The following is a 23,510-nucleotide window of genomic DNA, read 5'->3' as shown; positions in this document are numbered from 1 at the left end:
TTCTGTGGAACTCTGTTCCCTCAACATGTTCTATGAGAAAGTTTTCTGTGGTGATATCCCCTCAGGCATGTTCTATTTCTTCTTTGCTTCACAATATTCATTAATGCATAAAGGCTCTGTGAAGTCTTGCAGGAAAGAAACCTAGTCAACATTCCTTGGGTGGTGTAGTAGTTAGTAGCACAGAGCCTGGACCTGGGAAGTCCAATGCATTTGCTACTAGCCACATGTGGGTATTTCAATTTAAATAATAAAATGTACATAAAATAAAAAATTCAGTTTCCCAGTCCCACTAGCCACATTTCCAGCATTCAATGGCCACATGTGGCTAGTGTCTACCATTTGGATCACACAGAGAGAGCGTGTTTCCTTCACTGCAGAAAGTTCTATTGGACCCAGATGCAGGACTTCAAAATCCAACTCCACCACTTAGTACCTGCATGAACTTGGACAAGTTCCTTAAATTCTTGGTGCCTTAGTTTTTGTTCTATAAAATGGACCTAGTAAATTATACATACCTCAAAGTGTCGTTACAAGAATTAAAATCTTATATAGCTAGCTAAGCACTTAGATTAGTGTTTGGCACAAAGGAAGCCCTCCATAAATGTTGCCCTTTATCATAATTTATTTAACTTACTGTCCTTAAACCAATTTTGGAATCCTTTGTCTTTGTAGTACTATTCATTTCATGGAACTTGTGTTCTATGGGAACACAGTTTGGAAAATACTGCCCTAAATTTTAAAGCAGGTTTCAAGGACTCAGGAAGGTTCTTTACACTGTAGTTCTCAATATAGTCACAAAAAATCCCAAGGAAGAAAATGGCTACCTAGGAGATAGTTGAGTCTCTTAAGACTGCAAGAAACAGAGCCCACTGAAACTCTCAAATAATACAGAGCCCACTTTCAGATAAACAAGAAAATTTTTGGAAGGATTCATTGGTTTCTTGTGGAGTCCAAAAACAGTTGAACACCTATGCCTCAGGCAGGGAAGGAATAGTGGTAACTTCAGGAATGTAACAGCAGGAGTTGGATGCCTTATGTTCCAGAGTTCTTCCGATGGTAATTCTCAGCCCAATTCCACGATCTGTCTTTCAGATATATTTTTTATAAAGAGAATTTTGCAGGGCTAGCTTAGGTCAGTCTCCAACTGTAGTCTAAAAGATTTTATTTATTTATTGACAGGAAGAGATCACAAGCAGGCAGAGAGAGAGAGAGCGGGGGAGAAAGAGGCTCCCTGATGAGCAGAGAGCCCGATGTGTTGCTCGATCCCAGGATCCTGAGATCATGACCTGAGCCAAAGGCAGAGTCTTAACCCACTGAGCCACCCAAGTGCCCCTCTCCTACTGTAGTCTAATCAACTATGGCTGAGGCTTAGCCAGATGACAGAAATACGATTCCTTCTATGTGATGGGGAGCATATCTCTGGATATTTCCAGAGAAAGGGTGTCATCAAGCAACTCAGAGAAGTGACTTGCCCAAGACTCCCCCAGCTCTCTCTGACACTAAAAGCCTTCATTCTTAATTGCTGGGCAATAAAGAAATAATTGCTGAACTAGAAGATTCACATCTGGGGTTCATCTTGGCTTTCAAGCAGCATAATCCAGAAGCAACAGGCCTCTTGTATTGCCTGACAAAGTGCTCATCCATCTTTGGTATACCAAGCAAGGCCACAGAGATCACACAGAGTATAAGCAGACTGGAGGATAATAATAACCCTATGCAATGTTCGATGATTCATAGGCCTTCAAAGTATGACATGTACCTTGCTTCCCTAGAGCCTCACACCAAGTCTGAAGTAAAGTAAGATGGCAATTGTGTCTCCCATTCCACAGATGGACAAATTGAGGCACAGAAAGGATGAGTTCGTTGGTAGAGAAATTCAAGTTTTTTTTTAAAGATTTTATTTTTTTATTTATTTGTCAGAGAGTGAGAGAGAGCACAAGAAGTCAGAGTGGCAGGCAGAGGCGGAGAGAGAAGCAGGCTCCCTGCCGAGCAAAGAGCCTGCTGTGGGACTCGATCCCAGGGCCCTGGGATCATGACCTGAGCCAAAGGCAGTGGCTTAACCAACTGAGCCACCCAGGCACCCCAAGACTCAAGTTTTTTTTTTTTTTTAAACATACCTCAGCTCTCACACATTTCCACCACTCAAAGAATGCTTTCGCCATGAGTATCTCAAGTGATCCTGTGTTATAGGCACAATGGAGGTTCTTATTTCTCTTTTTCCAGTGCAATAGCATTTTGGAGCAGGAAGAGACAAATGGCCTCATTTTCTTATTTCACAGATGAGAAAATCAAAGTTCAGAGAGAAGGGGCTTGCCCTGAATCACAGTTAACGTACACCAGTTCACTCACTGGGAGAGAAAGTTTGCTGGAAGATGTGTGTCTAAAGCTGTAATGGGTAGGGCGGTAGGTTCACGTGACAGATATTTATTGAAGAATTACTATGTGCCGGGCATAGCAGATAAAGCACCTCCCTACCTCTCATCTTCCATTTTACCCCCTTACCCGCTCTGTTAGCCTCTGTTATGCCTCCAACAGCCCGGTGCAATCACACAGGGGGATCTTTGCTCAGGTCCTTTTTTCTCTCTGGAAGACTTTTCCCAGATATTTGCGTGGTGCCCTCTCTCACCTTCTGCAACTCTTGCTCAGATTGGACCTTCTCTGTGAGACCTACCCTGGCCACTTTGTTTATTACTGCAACCTGGACCCTCTTCCTTTATCTCTCCAGACCCCCTCACCTCTCCTTACTGTGCACCTGAGCCCCTCATGCTAAATATATCCTGTGCCTTGTTATGCTGAAAGAGTCTGTCCTTTCTTCATCTTCACTTGAATTGCTGCTTTCCCTTGTCCTACCTTTGATAAGATCCAGGCATGAAGAAAGAGGTGAACATGGGCTAGGTTCCAAGAAAGGAGGTAGGGATAGAAAAGAAAAGAGCAGATCCTGCCCTATCTTCTGTTCCTTTAGGCAGTAGGAAGCCTGGCATATTGGGAAGAGCTCAGTGTGACCAGAGCATGGAGGACAGAAGACCAAAGGGGAAAAGGGGAACAGATGGACTTGGAGGCGAAGATCATCAAGGGCAGGAAGCTCACTCTCACCTCAGGTGAGACCAGGTGCCACAGGACAGTGCTAACTGCACAAGGTCATGGTTAGATCTACATTTTAGAAGAACACATTTTGGCTGTGCTATGGAGAATAGATTAAGAGTTACAGAGAGATCTGCGAACTCTGGACTCAGGAGGCCCATTAGGAGGAGGCTGGGTAAGAAGTGATGATGGGTGCCAGTGGAGTTGGAGAGAGATGGACACATTTAAGAGATAAAATAGGCAGGACTTGGGGGTGATGCTGAGGGTGCATGAGAAGATGAGAGGAAGTTTGAGAGGGTATTGTTATTTTTTTTTTAATAAATAGAAACTACACCACTTCATTTTTTATAACAAATAACAAATTGAAGGATGTAATTCAAGAAGGTCCCAGAAAACTTTTCCATCCACGGAAGAACAGAAAGGATAAGCACCTTCACCACCCCAATCTTCGGTTAATTTTTCCTTTTGATTTCTGTTCTTGCCTATGGCCACATTACCCTGAATGTGTCTGATCTCTTCTGATTTCTGTTCTCTACCCCCATAAAGCATGCTATTTGCAGAATGGAACTCTGCCTTCCAATTTTACACTAGCCAGGAGGCTGGTCCATCATATCAGTCAGGAGAAGATGATTAGCTCAATTTTAGGGAACATTCAATGGGAAGATCCAGAAAACAACTGGATATATAAGACTTGATATCCCAATGGATTGACTTCTTCATACCTTGTTGTGGGTGAGGTGGGGAAGAGTCAGACAGGTTACAGTGGTTCTCAGGTGAGGAAATAGTGCCTCCCTCTACCACCAGGGGACACTTCACAATGTCTGGAAGCATTTTGTGTGGGGAGGGTCCAGCGACGCTAGCGGTCAGGAATGCCACTCATCTACGACGCACAGAACAGTTTTCCGCTGTATAGAATTATCTGGCCCAAAATGTCAGCGGTGCTAAGGTTGAGAAATCCTGGATTAGAAGTAGCTAGAGCACCAGGAGGTAGATGTATAGTTGCTGCAAAGAGCACAAGCTAGAGTCTGAGAGTCAAGATTTGAACTCTGGGCCATACTACTCACCACATACTCACCACATTGGAGTATTGCTTACAGTTCGGAGCCTCAGTTTCGTCATGCGTGTGACAGGGCTGGGAATCTCACAGAGGTAGAGGGGCACCTTGCCTGGCTCATAGCCCTAACTTCATAGTAACTGTGCTGGTTGGGGGCAGACCCAGAATCCATGTATCCAGTAAAGAATTGTTGAGGTTCTGCTATGTGCTAGACACTGCGTTCAAGCACAGGGATACAATGGTGAATAAAGAAGAGTTCTGGTCTTCATGGTTTCCACACCAAACATCACACACACACACACCATCCCCACCTTTATCAGAAAGCATAATAGCTCTTGCTTAGTTCCTCCTCCTGGACCCCGTTGACAAACGGCCTCATCCCAAAGCAGCTCCTCATCCCTCTCTGCGAACTGAGCGTTTCTCTTCAGGAAAGAGAGAACAATGTTGATGTTTTGACCACAGACAGCCTAGAGAAGGAATGAAGGAAGGCTTTCTTCCCCTGAGGACTTCAAGGCCCTTTCCTTCCTGGGCCCCCAATTTTGTCCCATCCTTGGAGTCTCCACGAGCATGACAAACTGGCACTTACCTTCTTTCCTGCTGGTTTGGGGGAGCTTGCTGAACTTTTGAGCCTTTGGCTGTGAAACTGTAAGGGAAAGAAACCTCAGACTTCTCTGGGGATAACTGAGGGCTCCTTGAAGACAGGGCTTGCCTTTCTACATCTGATCACTTAGCCATGGGGCTCAGAAACCTTCAAAGAGATCTGAGCACTCACTGTAGCAACACCGGGAAAATGACTCAACCTCATTCCCATGGCCTGATCTAAAGAAATGGTAAAACCTGCCTTATAGGGTTGTCACAAGATTCAGTGGCAAAGGGCACAGTGTCTAGAACATGGAATGTGCTCATTTATTAATTCAACAAATATTTATTTTCTTCTCTATACAGGCACTATTGTAGGCAGGGTGATCACTGGTGTGTAAACAGGACTAAAACCTCTCCCTTCATGGAGTTTATGTTTTATTGTTCAAGAATTGTGGCTTTTTGTTATTCTTTGATAGGTATTATACCCCAGCTTGACCTCATCCTCTATCTACACATACATATTACGTGTCTATATAAGGATAGACTGACATTTATCTCCTCTGTTTCTTACTCTTCCCTTTTATTTAGATCAAGAAATTGGGATTTAGAGGAACAAAATAAATTATTCAGATTCACAGAATCAGAAAGCAGGAGAGTGAGAACTGAGGTCCAGGTCCGTCTGCTTCCCAGAAGATGCTCTCCCAGCTCTGCTGAAGTTGTGTGGTCAGACCCGACGACACCTCCAACAGGGGCAGCGATGATCCGGTAGTGACTGGTCCTTTCCTTTTTCATTTCAGCAGCTCTCCCAGCACAAACTTTCTTTAAAGGAGTATTAGAGACACTGACTTCAGTGCTGCAGTGAGCCCAACAGAGCCCCACCGTGGGGGCCATAATTAATAGAGATGCCAACTGCCAACTAACCAGAAAAACTCCAGCATCGTAAATCTGTCCCCTGGCTTCTCACGAGAACTGATGAATGAGGAATTTAGCTTAAATATTTAACAATCAATAATTCAAATACCTATCCAACCATTTGCAAGTTGGCATGTTTATAAATATAAGGGCTACACTTTCTTGCATTTTACATGAAACTTACTGAGAGTTGAATGGAGGGGGTGGAAACCTCCCCTGACTTTATGGGAAAGAATCTGGGGGAGGAGATGGAAATATCCTCCAGTCTTGGCTCAGCTCGAATCTACAAACTGTCCGGCTACAATCCCGTACCATTGTTTACGCCCTCGTGTTGCTGGTGAGCAAATCAGCCACAAATAATGTGTTGGAAGGCCCCGTTGTGCAGCTCGAGTGAGATGCCAGAGGCTGATTTCCTTTCCTTCAACAGCTCTTGGGATGAAACCTAACGCACAGCCGACAGAACCATGAATTATTCACTTTGAACTTCCATGATCTCTCTGTCACTAGAATGGGTCATCTCTCAGGCTGTAATTCAACCTCCTTCCTCCTTTCCCACTTGCCCACAGATGGCCAGGAATGAGAGCCGACTCTGGGAAGACATTTTAGCCCAGTGGGTGGGGGCCTGTGAGCCGCGTGTGTCTGCAGCCTGGATAGGAGTATTGCTGTTGGGGTTTAACTCTTTTGAATGAATAAAGCCTAAGTCAGCATTGACAGCTGTGATTTATTGGCACGTCACAATTATTGAATTTGGATGCTCCCTCCACTTGCTGATTTATTAAACTGCTCTCCCCTCCAAGGGAGAATCAAAGCGCCTCCTTTGGCCCTAATGGATAGACACTTTGGAGGCACTTAGGGAAGCCATTGTTGGTAAGACTTCCTACCTCAAAGAGTACCCTGTCTCATGGTGTCTCTGCATGGAAACAGCCTCCATTATTCCCATCTTATTTCTTCACAGTCAATAACTCATCCTTTCCAAAGAAGGTTGGGGCGATTGGCAAAGGCCTCGGACATCGTCAGGGTTGAAGTGTCAGGCCTGTGCCGTGAGCTGCCTGCCACAGTTGCCTCTCTTTACCCACACATCCCAGTTGCGTCTAGCCCTAGGTCGCCCAGGTCAAAGAAAAGCTTGAAGCCCCAACTGCTTATTATACTCCTCTGTTCACAGGTTCTACCTTCCCTTGGCGGCCCCTAGAAATCATTGCAGCCAAGACCTTTACCCTGAGCCCCTTCTCAATACACTGCAGATTCTGACATCCACCCGTGGGGGTGGAGAGGAGGGAGGGAAATGAATCCAGGCCTGGTATGCTCACCACCCTCCTCATTGGGGAAGGACTGTGGCTTCTCTGTGCCACTAGTAATTGATGATTCCTAGTGTCGGAGGGCCCGTTAGTGAAATGAATCCCAGGCAGCAGCATTTCCGGTGTGGAATTCTGGCTCCACCCTGGGAAAAACAAAACTAGCTGGTAATAGGGGGGAGAAAAGGACAGAGCAACGAAAGCCAAATTCTCCTTGCAGAGGCACCCGTTATGGGTCTGTCTTGGATTTAGGTTTCAAGCCCTGTAGAGGAATGGGTGAGGTATAGGTCAGTGATGTTTGAAAGAAGACTAAGGAGAAGCCAAGCTGATTGAAGCCAGTGATGAATGCCATTGGCTTGTCATGTCCGAAGGTATGGGATGTACAATTTCTGGAGACTCATATAAAAGAACAATAACAGTAACTAACATGCGAACAGCTTGTGACAATTTTGAAGCCTGTTCCCAATTGTTCTTCTTGGGCGGGGGCGGTACTGATCGGAAAAAGAATCTGGAGAAAGTCTCTGTTATGGGAGGAGGGAAAGATAAAATTTACTGATTAGAAGCAAAGTACGCTATTAATACTTTCAGGAGAAAGTGGGACTAGTCAGTAAGACCTTATGGAGAACATCTGCGGACCTGTGGTTTCTCTCACTGACAGGAAGAAGTCCGTATGGATCATAAATCTTAGGGCTGCATGTCCAAGATTTCAGTCTGTTTTTCTATCTGTCCATGCTGCTGCCTAGAAGGAGCCCCAGGCAGAAATTCCTTCTCACCTGTGTACCTTGGCTTGGAGTGAGAGCAGTTGTAATGGCTGCCTTTTTACTCTTGCCCAGGAAACCTGAGTCGGCTTGGAGCGGAGTGTTTGAAGCACGACACAGAGCCAAACTTCTCCTGTGAGGCTCATGACCGTTCCAGGAAGTAAATCTTATTGGTTCTATCTCTAAAACAAGCAACAGAGGCAGAGAGGGGCTGAGCCCCCTTCTAAAAGTCACACACGTTCCTATCATTTCTTGCAGAGTAGAGATCTTGGTCTCTGTGTTTCCATCTCGACTCCTCCCTGCCCCTGCCGCGTCCTTCTCTTTTCCTGTGTTCTGCAGAGGAGACAAGTAGGACCTGGGGGGAAAGAAGGCTAAGTAGGTGGAACCCAGGGCTCCTGCCTCTATATTAATTCGAACATTTTCCTCTCTTACGCATGGTGTTTCACATGCAGTCTTTGACAAAAGATCCTGCGCCATTGAAAGGCTCTGAAGACCATGACAACAGACAACCTCCTTTTCCTTTCATTGGCCACTGGATATGAAGACACGAAAAATCGGCACGTTATCTGAATACCTGGTTCTTATATATTAGCCATTTTCCACATAAATAATGCCTTTCACTAACTCAATACTAACATAAATTGAAACATTTGGCTCAAACAGACTACCAAATTCTGTGCATGGTAAGGTTTCAGAAATATTGATTAAGCTTAATTGGAAGTCTCGAATACGTTGGCAAAGGTGGGTTTTTTTTTTTTTCTTTTTTAAGATTTTATTTATTTATTTGATGGAGAGAGAGACAACAAGAGAGGGAACACAAGCAGGGGGAGGGGGAGAGGGAGAAGCAGGCTTCCCGCTGAGCAGGGATCCCGATGCGGGACTCCATCCCAGGACCCTGGGACCATGACCTGAGCCAAAGGCAGATGCTTAACGACTGAGCCACTCAGGCGCCCCACAGATGTGGTTCTTGAGTGAAGGTCTGCCTGCCTCTCTCTCCGGGTCAGCAAAGACCAGCCAGACACTCACCTGAAATTCAATAGGAGGCACAAAAGGGCCAGATTTAGATTGCTACTTCTCGAAGGACAAAAATCTTTCAGCATTTTGGCAATTATGATTGAGAAACCACCCAGGGAGAAGGTAGTTTTAAACACAATTAGGATTCTCTTTTTAAGGAGAAATCAGAAACTGGCCATTTAACACTAATGTTTGATCTTCTGTGAAAGGGAGAAGGGAGAAGCTATTACAAATTTGCTAATACCATCAAAACTTATAAAGTGATAAAAAGAGGCTACATGAAGAAAAGGCAGTCATCCCAAGCAGGAGGCATGCTAATAGCTGTGACTATATACGAGAGCAGAGAATTATTCTGAAAATCAGTGAGGAGATCCGGCTGTTTTATGGGAATGCATCACGGTGACCAGAGGACACTCCTGGTTCTTGACCTGTTGGAGTGATCTGCAAAGGAGAGGCCCACACGATGATTAGAACTTCTATTTGCATTTATTTTTATTTCTTCTATTAAAAAGGACTGTTTTTGTGTGATTTTTATAATGTCTATAATGTATTAGTGGAGAAGTAATGAATATAATTTAAAATAAATATATAGCTATCTATACTACCTAAACTCTTGCATTCTGAACACAAGAGTTGAATCAATTAAGCTAAATTTTAGGATGCTTTTTTTTTTTTTTCCCTCTATCCAAACTCAGACTACTTGCTGTTGGAAACTGGGGGCCAAATAGGTTTGGATAAGCTTGTATCCCTTGCTATTCAAATATGCTATCCCAACTCAGAAATCAATATTTGAATAGTGAAGGACTGTTGTGTCTAATCATACAGGTGTCGGGTTGTTTTTGACTGAGATTCACTATGAAAAGAAGTTAGGAGAACCCATTGCCGGTGACCCTGTCGCTAGGTCTGATTTTAAGTCACAGGCCGACAGGTCTTTGCAAAACCCTGAGGTCATCTTTGATAATCCCAGACCAAACAAAATGTTCCTTTTGTGCCTCTGTGTAGAGTGAAGCTGTATCTTTCTAGAGGACTAGGTTTTGATATCAGAGTGTAAGGTGAAAGTTTCACGTAGTCAATATTGCCCTTGAAAATAGCTAGGAAAATACTGTTTTTGGAGGTTGAGGTACCGTCTATTAGTAAGTCCGATGTGGTCAGGATTTGCTTCAGTTTGGAGGCAGGGGGGAAATCAGTATTTCTTAATGGAACCCCCGTGAAATACTGAGTTGCACTTTGTGGCCATGTGGTACCAGAAATTCCCATCTCTAAACATTAGAATCAAACTCAGTGCAGCTACAAATTCTGCAAGAGGCTGTGGAGAAGACAGGTCTTTGAGAACAAGCCAACTTCAGGCCCCCTCTCACACTCCCACTGGGTTAGACGTGTTGAGTACAATGAGTGCAGTTCCCCACCCCCCACTGCTGCAATAGAAGTCGACCGAGTGTGGTGATGGTTGCCTAACTCTGAATATACCAAAAGCCATTGAATTATATACTTTAAATGGGCGAATTTCACATATATAAATTATATCTCAATAAAGCTGTTACTTTTTTTTAAAAGGCATAGATCCCTAGGCACTCATTTCTAGAGAATAAATTTCCAAGAGATGAGCTTGGTACTACTCTCAGACCCAAGCTCCTCTCCTGGGCGCCATGCATTAGAGGTCTCTTTCTTTGGCCTTCCTATAGCTACACCCTCCCCATAGACTGAGTGTTCCATAGGGTTAAAGGGACCTGCTCACCAGTCTCTCAGTACCCCTTATAACCCATGCTATTCGTTCTAGGCACCCTGGAAGTCCTGCTCAAAAGGCCCAGTCTGCTCTTATGGCCTGTATAGACTATTCATCTGTCCATCTCCCAGTGACACTGGTAGACTTCATTACGGGTATGTGTACTCCTAATTTTGAGAGCATAGATGAGAACTTCTCTTTGTATTTGGATGGGAGTATAGACAGAGCTTGGGTATTCAGGCTGGGATTCTCAAACATGTGCACAAGACTCCTCAGTGCAAGGTTGAGTTGAGGATAGGAAAAGAAAGGGGCTAGCCATGAATCAGGGTCCCCTAGATGGACTCTTGTTCCAGAACCCTCAAATATTGAGACAGACCAGCCATGATGGAAGAAGTTCTAAAATCAGAGTAAATATCAACCTATCCTGGTGCTTTTCCAATACAATAAACACATCCCTTCTTTTTCAGAAATTCAAAAACAGTGATGGCTAACATGTATTAAATCTGCCAGGCTCTCTTTTATGCATTTAACTGGCATTATCTCACTTATTTCTTACAATGAAGTGGGTGATATTATCACCCCAACTTCTTCAATGAGAACACTGAGAATTGCAGAGGTTAAGAAAACAGTTGAGTCAGAATTTGGTAACAGGACAATCTGACAAAATCCCACTGAGCCATTCGGCCTCCCCAGCAATGGCTGACTCATAGATAAGATTGTGTTAGCAAGAAACAGGCTCCATTTTAGCTTCTAACAATTCCAAGAGTGATACAAAGGAAAAAAGAAAAAAAGTGTGTGTCTTCCAACAGAAGAGTGGGCTAAGTTTCTTTCGTTCAAACAAGACCGCATAGCATAGAATGTGCATAAGCATTGTAATACGAATCACATTTGTAAGGGACATTTTCATCTTCTCTGCAGCCTGAAGCCATGGGTTGTCAGTTATTCCTTCTAAGATTAATCTTTCTGCTTCAGAGATATGGAGATTAAGGATTCAGGGCATGATGACTTATGCACACATGAATATGATTTTCTATATGTTACTAAAAATTTGGTTCACAAAGCATTCCTTCCATCTGAAGTCTCAGTCCCATGGTTACTTGAAACTTATTGATGTGCCTAGCGTTGGTTTTCTCAAGGTTATAAAGCAGGACCTCCAAATGTACCAGCCCGAACTCATTTTACAACAGCTGACTCAATTCTAGCATGGATTCAATTGACAACAATTTATAATACATGAATATTTGTGAACATGTCTCGTTATTTGGTGGCACCCTTCCATTCTACAGATGGGGAAACCAAGTCTCAAAAAGTTGTATAAATTGTCCAAAGTGGTAAGTTGGGCCAAAAATCAAATCATCCCCCTGAGGGCACTTTGCTTGTTGGAATGTGGAATTTTTTACAGGTATAAGATATGGCCTCTTTCACAATTTCATATGACTTGTATTTATTTTCAAAGATTTTATTTATTTATTTAGAGAAAGAGAGCAGGGGGAGGGTCAGAGGGAAAGGGAGACATAGAATCTCAAGCAGACTCCATGCCGATAGAGCCTGACATGGGGCTTGACTGCATGACCTTGAGATCACAGCCTGGGCCGAGACCAAGAGTTGGATGCTCAACCAACTGAGCCACCAAGGTGCCTCTGATATGACTTTTAAATTAACCTACAGAGTTGTGTAGGAATAAGAATCATTTGGTGGATGCTCCTCAAGTCCTCATTTTTCCATCTCTTTCTCCCAGAAAATGCATCCAAATTTTCATTTGGAGGGGAAGTTCCTTCCTAGACTTAGCTTCCTAATCTGGAGAGGATGGTATCTACCTCATCTCATGGGGGCTTGGATTGACTTGGGTTCTTTGGCTCAGCCCACTCTAAGCCACAAGGATTTGTCAGGGTGGGTATGGGACCCAGTTTGGCTGCTGAGATGAGAGAAAATAGCTATGGGGACTTCCAGGAAAGAAGTTTCCTTTTTCATCCACAGTAAGTACTGCAAGAGACCGACGTTCTTCCTCTGGAGCATAGAGCATGTGCAGGAGGGGACTGAAAATAGCACTGTCATTTTTTGCTACTGTAGGATGAAAGCAGCGAGGGGAGGGGGTTAGGAGGAGGAAAATTGAGCCCTAGAGGAAGGTGGGTGAAGAGAATAGCAGAGAAATAGAGATGAAACCATGATATTATGACCTCTAGATCATATCACACCTGGACATCTCATTTTTACTTAATTTTGATTGAGGTGTTGCAGTAGAGATTGTCTTTCTCAACTTTGTATCTGAGAAACTGAGGCTCAGATAAGCTGAAGTACTTCTCAGGCTCCCACAGCATGAGAGCTGTGTCTAGGGTGGAAATACATGTCCCTTCACTTCAAGTCTGAGGCTTCTTCAGTGTTTTCAAGGATGCTTTCCCCACACTTGGGTCAGAGCAATACTTTCTCCTCTTTAACCAGGAAAAATAAGCAAACACCCACTCCATAGAAGATTTATGGAGAAAAGGCCAGAGAAATTGAAAAGAACAATAAAGCCATTGTAACAGAAAAAGTTGTACCAAAGCCAATAGACCCAAGAGAATTGGAAATAGCCAATCTTGGGCATTCAGAACAAGCTCTATTAAAAATGTTGACTGATTTATTAGAAACCAGGGAGACCATTTAAAATTTTTATAATTAGTAGGAACCTCAAAATAGTCCTATTAAGATGCCAAAATTTGTGGAGCAAATAAGAAATGTAATAAAAAATAAATTAAAGCATAAAATATTAACTTTAGAATTGACCTTAGACATTATTTTATCCTACCTCCCACCAGTGGAGAACTTCCTTTTACTACACCCCTAACAGATGGCCATCCTGCCTCTGTTTGAATACCTCCATTGATGGAGATCTTACTATCTCATAAGGTAGACAATTTTGTTTATAAATTATACTGTAATCTAGTCTAATTAATGAAAAAATTAAAAATATAGATAAGCCCAAAGAGTAATGTTGCAGAATATTTTGTACTATTATTTTAACTTGTATTTATTATGTTTTCACTTTCTTTTTCTTTTTTTGCCTCTCAGTATTTCCTGTTATTCTATAAACTTTCCCCTGGTTTGGCAAGCAGCTTGAATGTTCTATGATTTCTGCCTTGGAAGAGGGAAGGCCATAAGTAAGACATAAGTAGGACATAAGTAAGAGAGTCAGGAATATAGATGTAAAGCCAGAATATGCAGTCTTTAGATCAAAACAACAACAACAACAACAACAAGAGACTCTCAGGATGGAGACATTCGGACAGTCACAGGAGAAACATGGAGAGTTTGGACATAGTGGGGTGTTGAGAAACGTACCCTGCATCACACCTTTGATCAAGCCCTGGTGAGAAGAGACAGAAGACATTCCAGACAGGTTTGAGGAAGTCAAGAGTCCTCTTTCCTTTTCTGAGGAGAATCTGTGAAAAGGGGAAATATACCAGAGTAGAAACAGATAGTTGTATTGTGTGGGAAAATAGATCTGTCATGTCCCCACAGACTTTCCCATAGCACAGCATGATAGTGGGAGGAAGGATGTTTCCCAAACACAGAGAGTGGAAGGGGCACAGAGCTCTTGTCTGTAGGAGGATGTGGATTCCATGATGCCTGCATGGGCTTATAACATAAAGTCACATACAGGTGGCACCATCTCAGTGAGCCAATGGAGACAAATAATGACCAAGAGTCAAGTGCCCCCTGCATGCCCCCAACATTATGCCATGTAACACCATCCCACAATACTGACCCTTTGTCATTTTTTGGCTTTGAAAACAAACCCCTTTCTGGGATTTTGGTAGAAGCTTTAGGAAGAAGTGTTCCCTCTCTCTACTACCTTCTCTCCCACTAAGAGAGAGGGTATGTGACCTGTGGTCACTAATTATATGCTTCTGCCCAGATATCTGACTCTTGAGTGAGTGAAGCAAAGGCAGAAGGAAGATGGGACCAACCACAGGATGGCTGTTGTAACTGGTTGTGACCACATCCTGGCCAATTTTTCTTGCTGCCTAGTCTCGCTTGGTTCCTGACAAATTTCCAGACTGGTGAGTTACCCAATGCCTTCCCGTGAATTCCTCTTTTGTGAAAGGTAGTTAGAATCTCTTTCTGTTCCCTGCAGTTTCCTGATACAGGAATTTGTACCAGGAGGTGTGCCACAGTCTCTTCAAGTCAGAAGGCCTTAGGGGAGAAATCTGGGATTGATTATAATACCTCAGGGAGGAGTTGATGACCATGATCGGTTTTTTTTTTAGGATTCAGAGATAGGAACCTGGAAGCCATGGTTCACAGCAACAGAGCAACTTAACTATCATCTGCAGTCATTTGTTTGAAGGGCTCATGAAAAGCAGGGTTTCAAGAGCCTTTAACCACTGTCCTGGGACAGTGTGAAAGACAGAAGGAGTTCAAGGGATGTGGGATGGAGTGGCTGCTCCTACTGGCTCTGGTTAGCTTGTTAAAAGAGAGTGATAGATTTAAACCCCAGAATTCTCAATTTAAGGCATATATTAATACCCAGGAACTTACTATGGGGATGCACTGAATGGATTTCCATCCTCCAAAAGCCACACAGCTGAGAGACTGGTAAACAAATTTAAGTTGGATTCTGAGGTTTGTAGAATTACATCAGTTAAGTTTTCAACCTTGTCACGCCTCTTAGAAGATAATTAAGGCATGGCAGAGACAAGACTTGAGATGAGGGTATGCGTGATGACCCAGAGAACTCACTGACCCCCCACCCATGCCATCCAAAACAGGTTAACTCCCTTGACTGTTCCCTCTTTTTACTTTTTGCCTAAAGGTACTATAACTTTCTTACCCTGAAGAGTTACACTGAAATAAAAGTCTATTTTTATGATCTGCATTGCAGCAACCCTCCCTTTGTCTTCAGACCTAGAAGACCCATGGGGGAGGTGGATAGTAAAAAGTCAAACCTGGGAGCAGAAGGCATAGGTAACAAGTAATTTGCAAAACCTTGCTAATTTACACCTTCAAAGATCTAGGGGAGTATGTGTGGGAATGAATTCCGTGGGCTCTAGACCAAAGACTAGACGAATATCATTTTAGACCAAGTTAAAGTCATTGATATGGATGCACTTAGCAGAGACCCCAGATTCTGTTGCAAGTTCGAGCAGCTGGGAGTAGACACCATTGTTTGTTCAGTTGGTTGACAGAAATCTGGACTCAGTGGTGGCCAACATTAAACAGAGCTGAGATGTCATAAATTCCTTGATATCAAGTAAAGGAAAGAATCCAAAGACTCTGAGAGATAAGAATGCTGGAGTGAATTTATCATGTGCAACTTGCCTCTCACTCCCCGACTCTGTCTCCCAGGAGAGTACAGAGGACATCCTCCTTGCCAAAGTCTTGAGAAATACCTTGAGGAGGGAAACACCAATGTCTTCACCATGGCCACTGTTATCTGGAGGTTGGAGATTATGAAGGGAGCTTTAGTTGACATGGGGTTCCTGGATTCAGTAGGGATGGGAGGAACCCGGGTCAGTCAAGGACACATGGTACCTTTTCAATGGTAGAGATGAGAGCTGAAGGGGGAATCCTTCCTGTTCTCTCCCTGGGGACACATGGCTTTAATTCAGCCAGTGAGATTTTCCAATCCAGAGCTCTGAATCTTTTATCAGGTGTTTCTTTTGCAAATATTTTCTCCCAGTTCATGGTTCACCTTCTCATTCTTTTGACATTGTCTTTTGCAGAGCAGAAGTTTTTAATTTTAATGAAGCCCAGCTTATCAATTATTTCTTTCATGGATCCTGCCTTTGGTGCTGTATTTAAAAAGTCATCATCACTGCCAAGGTCATCTGGATTTTCTCCTATGTTTTCTTCTAGGAATTTTATAGTTTTGCATTTTACATTTAAGTTTATGATTCACTTTGAGTTAATTTTTGTGAAGGTCTGTGTAGAGATTCATCTTTTTTTTGTGTGTAGACATCCAGTTTTCCAGCAATATTTGTTGAGAAGGCTATTTTTGCTCCCTTGTTTTGCCTTTGTTCCTTTGTCAAAGGTCAGTTGCCTATATTTACATGAGTTTATTTCTGGGCTCTCTGTTCTATTTCATTTATCTTTTTGCCTACTCTTGTGCCAATACCGCACTGCCTTGGTCACTGTGGCTTTATAGTTGCGTCTTGAATTCGGGTAGCATCAATCTTCCAACTTTGTTCTTTTTCAAGACTCAGGACCTTGAGCAAGAAAAGCAACAGTCTGGATGATGAGATTGTATTGGAGGACCTAAGGATATAGACCCAACGACTCAACCCTACCTAATTTGACTGTTGATATTTTACAAAGCTCAACAGGAACCAACTCCTACTTCTTCTCCAGTTTCATTCTGCTCTATTGTCCTGCTGGGCTCCAACCACACTGGACTTGTTCCAGTTCCTTAAACTTGTCTGATTTTCCTTTCCTCACAGCTTTCGCACACATCGTTTCTTTTGCTTAAAATATTCTTCTTCCAGCCCTGTCCTGGCCAACTTCACTCATTCTTCCGATTTCAGGTAAAATAGCCCTTTCTTATTAGGTCTTTCCTATTACATGCTGTTGTATATTTTCCTCTCTTGCTCTCATCCGAATGTTAATTTTCTTTAAATTTATATACATTATCTGTAATGTCTGTTCACAAAACTTTGGTTTTATACATTTCTGCTTTGTTCTTTGCTGTGTCTGCTGCTGCTAACTTCCAATGGTGGGTCCAACAGGGATGGTGCTCAAAAATTATTTGCTAAATGGATGCTTTACATATGCTGTCTTGATTGCATTTCCTCACTTGCAAAATGGGAACACCTCATGTCAATAAATAAAACCTATAAAGTCTTTTTTAAAGGTACCATAGTGTTCTACAACAGGAATGATGATGATCATAATAGTAATGGCTATCTTTATCTGAACATTGTGGTCTATCAGGCCTTATTGCAAGGGCAGAACATATATTAATCATTTAGCTTTCCAAACTGATGAGGTAGACATTTGTATTATTCCTATTTACAAATGTATACACTGAGGCATGGAAAAATTAAGCAGCCTTTCTTAGCATTTTAGAACCAGTATTCTATGCAGTCAGGATTTGAATCCAGGTATTCTGACTCTAGATCTTATGCTCTTAATCTCAATGTTGTATTGCATATAAAATCCTGTTTCATAGGGTGCCTGACTGGCTCAGTTGATAGAGCATTTGACTCTTGATCTTGGGGGTCATGAGTCTGAGCCCCATAGTTGGGCATACAGCCTACTTAAAAAAATAATAATATAAAAAATTCTATTTCATTTAACCAATCCCCTTAATGATGTACATTTAAATTGTTTCTAACTTTAAGTCATTGCAAATGCCAGAATTAATTCCTATTATCTTCATACAATTATCCAATTATATTTGAAAATATTTGCTAAATTGCTTACCAGATTGAACATTTTTTTTTCCATCAGCATCATGAACAGGCTCTTGCTCACATCCTTTGTGCTTTTAAGTATTTATAAGTTTAACAGAAGAAATAGGGCTACCTGATTTAGCAAATAAAAATATAGGGCACTCAGTTAAATTTGAATTTCAGATAAATAATGAATAAGTTTTTTGTGTATGTCCCATGAAATATTAGGACACATGTTAGTTAGTATAAGTATGTAGCATGTAACATTGGGATATACTTATAAAAAATTTTTGTTGCTTAACTGAGACTCAAAATTAAATTCAAATTCCAATTTAACTAGGAGTCCTATGTGGATCTGAGAACTGTAAGGAGAAAAGAAGTATTTAATTTAAATGTGTCAGTCTACCTTCAGTAACTAATCAATACCAAAAGTATTTATTACAATAACCAAATTATAGAAGCAACCCAAGTGTGTGGATAAGAAGATGTGGTACCCCCCCCCCCCAAACACAGGGAATACTACTCAAACATATAAAAGAATGAAATCTTGCCATTTGCAATGACATGAGTGGAGCTAGAGAGTATAATGCTAAGTGAAATAAGCCAGACGGAGAAAGGAAAATACCATATGATTTCATTCATATGCAGAATTAGTAACAAAACAAATTAGCAAAGGAAGAAAAAGAGAGAGAGAGACAAACCAAGAAATAGACTCATTTTTAACTCAAGGTTGTCAGAGGGGAGGGGGTAGGGGATGGGTTAAAGAGGGGATGGGGATTAAGGAGGGCACTTGTTTTGATGGGCACCAGGTGATGTATGGAAGTGTTGAGTCTCTTTATTGTACGCCTGAAACTAATAGAACCCTGTATGCTAACCATACTGGAATTAAAGTGCAATACAACACAATACAAGTATTTACCAAGTAGTAGCTAAGTGCTGGGTGTTTTGACTATAAGAAAGAATACATAGTTCCTGACATCAGCTAGCGCACTGTCTAGTGAGGACAAGACACATAGTTAAATCTAATACAAGACCATAAGCACAGTGATGGCGATACACACAGGGGTGTTCATTAGGGACATCTAAGACCAGATGGGGAAGCAGAATTGTTAAAAGACTCCTGAAGGCTTGGCCACCCCCTAAGGGATGATGGGGGATTTCAGGCAGAGAGAGGTGTAGAGTCTAAAGCCAAAGCTGGCAAGTAGCACGAGTGTGTAGGCGACATAGCAGCTAATGTTGCTGTAGCCAAAGGCGTGAGGCAGGGAGTGACGAGGAACGAGCCTGGGGATTTGGGGGTAGGAGGTAAATCGTGAAGGTGGTTCATTGTAAATGCCACACGGCTAAATGGAACAAGATTTTAAGCAGGACAGACTTATTGCTCAGGGAAGCTTCTCTGTGGAACCTTTCCCAGGGACCTTTTCTCCCTGAAGCTTTTCCTCGCGAATCAGGAGGCTCTCCTCAAGGTTGTTCTGGGAACAGAAACTAATTATGTTGTGTCGCAAAGGCCTATTCACTATCTTCCCCATGGGACTTATTGAGGGCAGGAATCTTTATTCCCCCCCCCCTCGGTACCCCCATCTTCCAATTCCACATTGGCTATGCTGAATCCTAAATAGTTGGTCGAGTGGGTGCTGCATCAGTGACCTCCAGCCAGCCCACATTCTCTTACTGCTAAATCGCATCAGGTCTCCAAATGGTCGCCGGTGCTCCCCCTCTACTGCCAGGAGCTTCCGCACCACTTAGAGCCCTGTCCATTCTACTGCCTGGAAAGGAACTTCCTCTCCTAGAACTTTGTCACGGTCTCCACCCATCTTCCTGAGACAGGATGACTTCTGTTTTAGAAAATGTCCAGCGAGAGTGACTTCTGCTCATGATGTCCTACGGCAGCCTCATGTGGCTGACGGTGGCCTGCTCACCCCCAGGAAACTCAATTTGGGATATCCCATGGTCACCCACTTTGCCTTTCTATCACCCTTTATCTTCCTTCCACAGGCTCTTCCTCTCTGAGAGTATTAGGTTTCAGACGTGTATTTGTCAGACCTTTGAACTCGCTCAGGTTTCAGTTAGGGCTGTTGTTGTTGTATGTAGTTTAATCCCAGGAACCATCCTTACTTGCCTGATTCTTAATTTGTGTGTGTGTGTTGGGAGGGGGGCTTTTCTAACATTCGCATATGGCAGGGGCATCCTAGTCCACCTTCAAGGACGCCTGGTGGCTGACCTTGCTGTCACTTTTCTGCAGCAGCAACAGTTGCTCTGGCTTCGCTCCTGGACGAATCCGAGTCCCCACAGGGCTCCTGAGTGGGCCCTACCCTCAGTTCCCTGTTTACCCCCTTAAAGCCTCTGGATTGGGACCCTGCCTTGGCCTCTGTGTCTCTCCAGGATCCCAAGTTCCTATGGGTCAGTTACGGGAGCTCCAGAATCTGAGGAACCAGCCCAGTTGGCTTTCATTATGTAATTTCACGTGCCTGAGAACCCCAGCATCCCTGTGCTTTCATCTTTGGTGACAGACAAAAGACAAAATCAAAGACAAAGAAATGGTGGGCGTAGAAAAGTTAATTTTTTTTTTTTTTAATTACCCAGCTAGTGAGTGGCTTACCTGGGATTCGAACTCTCGCTCTGTGATTCTAACACCCACATTCTCCCTGTCATATGGTCTCTCCAGAAGCCTGATGCATGGGCCCCAGGGCAAGTCATTTAGGTTTATGAGTTTCAGCTTTCTCCTTTCCAAAACCGAGTTCGTTGTAACAGGTTAATTAGAACTACCTCTCAAGATGGTTGTAGAGATTAACAGGAATTATGTAAATTAGGCACCCTGCCCAGAGCCTGACAACAGCCAACCAAGAGCCATCTCCTCCCTTCCTTGCTGTGTCCATCTGGGTGGACTTTTTCCATTGTCTTAGCAAGGGAGCAGCTCCGAGGAAGTACCAGTGTCAGCCAAGAAGGCCTGGGAGGAGCTGCTTTCCAGAAGCCCACGCGCGTGAAGGACGGCTCTTCCCCAGCTGACCAAACAAAGTGGGCGGAGTCATCCCGAAGGACGCCCAGATGCTCACGCCCCCTCACAGGTAAGGAGGCAGGACCGGCCGGAACCCCCCTGCCCCCAGCACCGGGGAGGCCAGGTGTGCACCGACCTGGGGCATCCCAGAAAGACAAGGCTGGTTCAGCAGGGATTTGGGGGAAATGCTCTTTTGCATAAAGCTACTTTTTGGTATTTCTTATCTCCCCACCCCATCTGAGCATGCCCACAGCCCGGCTCTGAGTTACGAGCACATAAATCTCCATCACAAATTTATTGCCATCATTTATCAGCTCCTATTGCTCAATGGCCAAGCAGTTAATTTTAAAATGAAGTGGGGCTGTTTTCATTAATACCCTCACGCTAACTACCTATCAAAACACTCAAAGACAATTAATACCATGTTGCTGAAGTACTGAACCAATAAATATCTCCAGTCTTGGCTTGTCTCTGGCAGATAAAAGACATTAGACTCATCCCCTATTTCAATAATATTCTTCCATTCTCTTCCCCTCCATAGCATCCGAAACATTTACATTGAAGAGCGAGATTAAATCGCCAGACCAGCCCATAACATGAATTTAAAAGGCTGTTTTTTCATGACATCTCAGTAATGCCTTCAGGATAGAGTGGTAATGACAACGTGCCTGAAAAGAAGATGGTGCGTTTCTGAGGAAGCTACATCATCAATACCAAAGCCTTTTGGACTCAGAGGCTTTCGGGAAAGCAAATGCCTCGCCTTGGATGGGGGCTGGAATCCAGTTTGATCAGCAGCAGTCTGAGCAGTGGGCGGGAATTGGAATCCACATTCTCACAGGCTCACAGCCTTGACAGACAGAATATTCTAGATGTTGACAACTCTGGAGCCACATCAGGGATGGGTGGCATGTGGTCATTTGTTATTTACTAAGGCATGAGTTTACCCCTCACATGGAGGGCTGGCCTGACGGTGATTTTCTAACAACCTTTTCTGCCCCTAGCACCGTATTCTATCATTCTTTTTTAGCATATATTTGTGGGCCTACTGTCTGCAAAATGCTGCCCTAGGCTCCAGGGATGCTGCATGGGCATCTCGGTCTGCAGGACGCACGTTCCCATCTTCTTTATTATTTGCCATGAGCCAGCATCATTTAGACAACAACTCTTCAGTAATAAAAAATTGGTGTCTTTGTAGAAATAGCCCTGGAAAAGAAATCTGGGTGTTGCCTTAAAAAATTTTTTTTTATTGCCCCCCACCCCATGTTGCTTAAATAATGTGGAAAAATTAGAAACTAGAGGTGAGCGGAAAGAAAATAATTAGCTCCCTAAATCCTACAGTACAGAGAGAACCACAGCTAACCTTTGCTTCCCACACACGTGAGCTCTCTTTCTTCTTTTTGTATATCTACTGCCTTTTTAAAAGCATAATTATTCTTTGTGTAATTTCCTGCTCCTCATCTCCTTCTGTAGAAGTCTATACTGTCCCATCATTCTATCTTAATAGGCATATTTGTATAGTTAATGGCTGCCGACACTCTCTGGGTCCTACTACCCTGTGTATTATATCAAAAAAAAAAAAAAAAAAAAAAAAAAGAAGAAGAATGTATACTAGCATGTTTAAATGTTCCTCCCTGTCTGAATGTTGAGGTGGTTTTCTGCACTTTTTAAGTCATAAACAACACGTAAACATAAACAACTTGTCTAGTCTCTATTACTAGATCTTGGTGCACACCTCTAATTATTTCCTTGGGATCCACTCACTGAATTTCTAGGTCAGTTTGTAGGCACATTTTTAAACCCTTTGCTTTATGTGGCCAGACTGCCCTCAAAATGTTTCCAGTTTATGTTCCCAGATAAGCTTGTCCTCTGCCAGGTGAGGACTTCCCGGCTTCTCACAATCAAATTATAGAGAAACAGACTGTGCCTGCTCCTCCCTAATCTCTCCTTCCATTTAGACGGGCAGGAGTCTCCCTTCTCCTGCCAACAGCACCCCCGCCCCACCCCCCGCAACCCTGCCACTGTATGTGACAGGGGGTCTCTGCAACTCACCTGTCCTTCCCTTGGCCTCAGGGCTTTACTTCTGGGAGTTGGACTCTCTTTGCCTATGAGCTCTTTCCACAACACTTAAAAATACTGTTTCTTGGGGCACCTGGGTGGCTCAGTGGGTTAAAGCCTCTGCCTTCAGCTCAGGTCATGATCCCAGGGTCCTGGGATCGAGCCACGCATTGGGCCCTCTGCTCCTCGGAGAGCCTGCTTCCTCCCCTCTCTCTGCCTGCCTCTCTGCCTACTTGTGATCTCTGTCTGTCAAATAAATAAATAAAATATATATATTAAAAAATACTGTTTCTTGGGTGCCTGGGTGGCTCAGTCGGTTAAGCATCTGCAGTCAGCTTGGGTCATGATCATGGGGTCTTGGGATTGAGTCTTGCATCTGACTCCCTACTTCTCCCTCTGTCACTGCCCCACTCGTGGTCTCTCCCCCTCATCTCTCTCTGTCAAATAAATAAATAAACTCTTTAAAAAAATACTGTCCTTTTTTTTTCTTTAAAAGAAAAAATGTGCTTGACCTCTGGTATGGGCTGAATTGTGTGCCCCCCACTCAAATTCCTATGTTGAAGCCCTAACCCCCAGTACCTCAGAATGTGCCTGTATTTAGAGATAAGAGCTTTAAAGAAGTGATTTAATTGTCATGAAGAATTTAAGGTAGACCACGACCCACTCTCTTCGGTGTCCTT

General features: G+C 43.2%; 1 long non-coding RNA gene across 1 annotated transcript; it reads left to right on the top strand.

Moving 5' to 3' along the window:
* Positions 1 to 16,496: 16,496 nt before the first annotated feature.
* LOC131810203 (uncharacterized) lies at positions 16,497 to 23,260 on the top strand. Its single transcript, XR_009345468.1, has 3 exons — positions 16,497 to 16,916; positions 20,591 to 20,845; positions 21,317 to 23,260. It is a non-coding gene; the product is annotated as an uncharacterized LOC131810203 (long non-coding RNA).
* The last annotated feature ends 250 nt before the right edge of the window (positions 23,261 to 23,510 follow it).

This window comes from Mustela lutreola, chromosome 10 (genome assembly GCF_030435805.1).
Source record: "Mustela lutreola isolate mMusLut2 chromosome 10, mMusLut2.pri, whole genome shotgun sequence".
NCBI classification, from domain to species: Eukaryota; Metazoa; Chordata; class Mammalia; order Carnivora; family Mustelidae; genus Mustela; species Mustela lutreola.
This window is presented reverse-complemented; position numbering and strand designations above follow the sequence as displayed.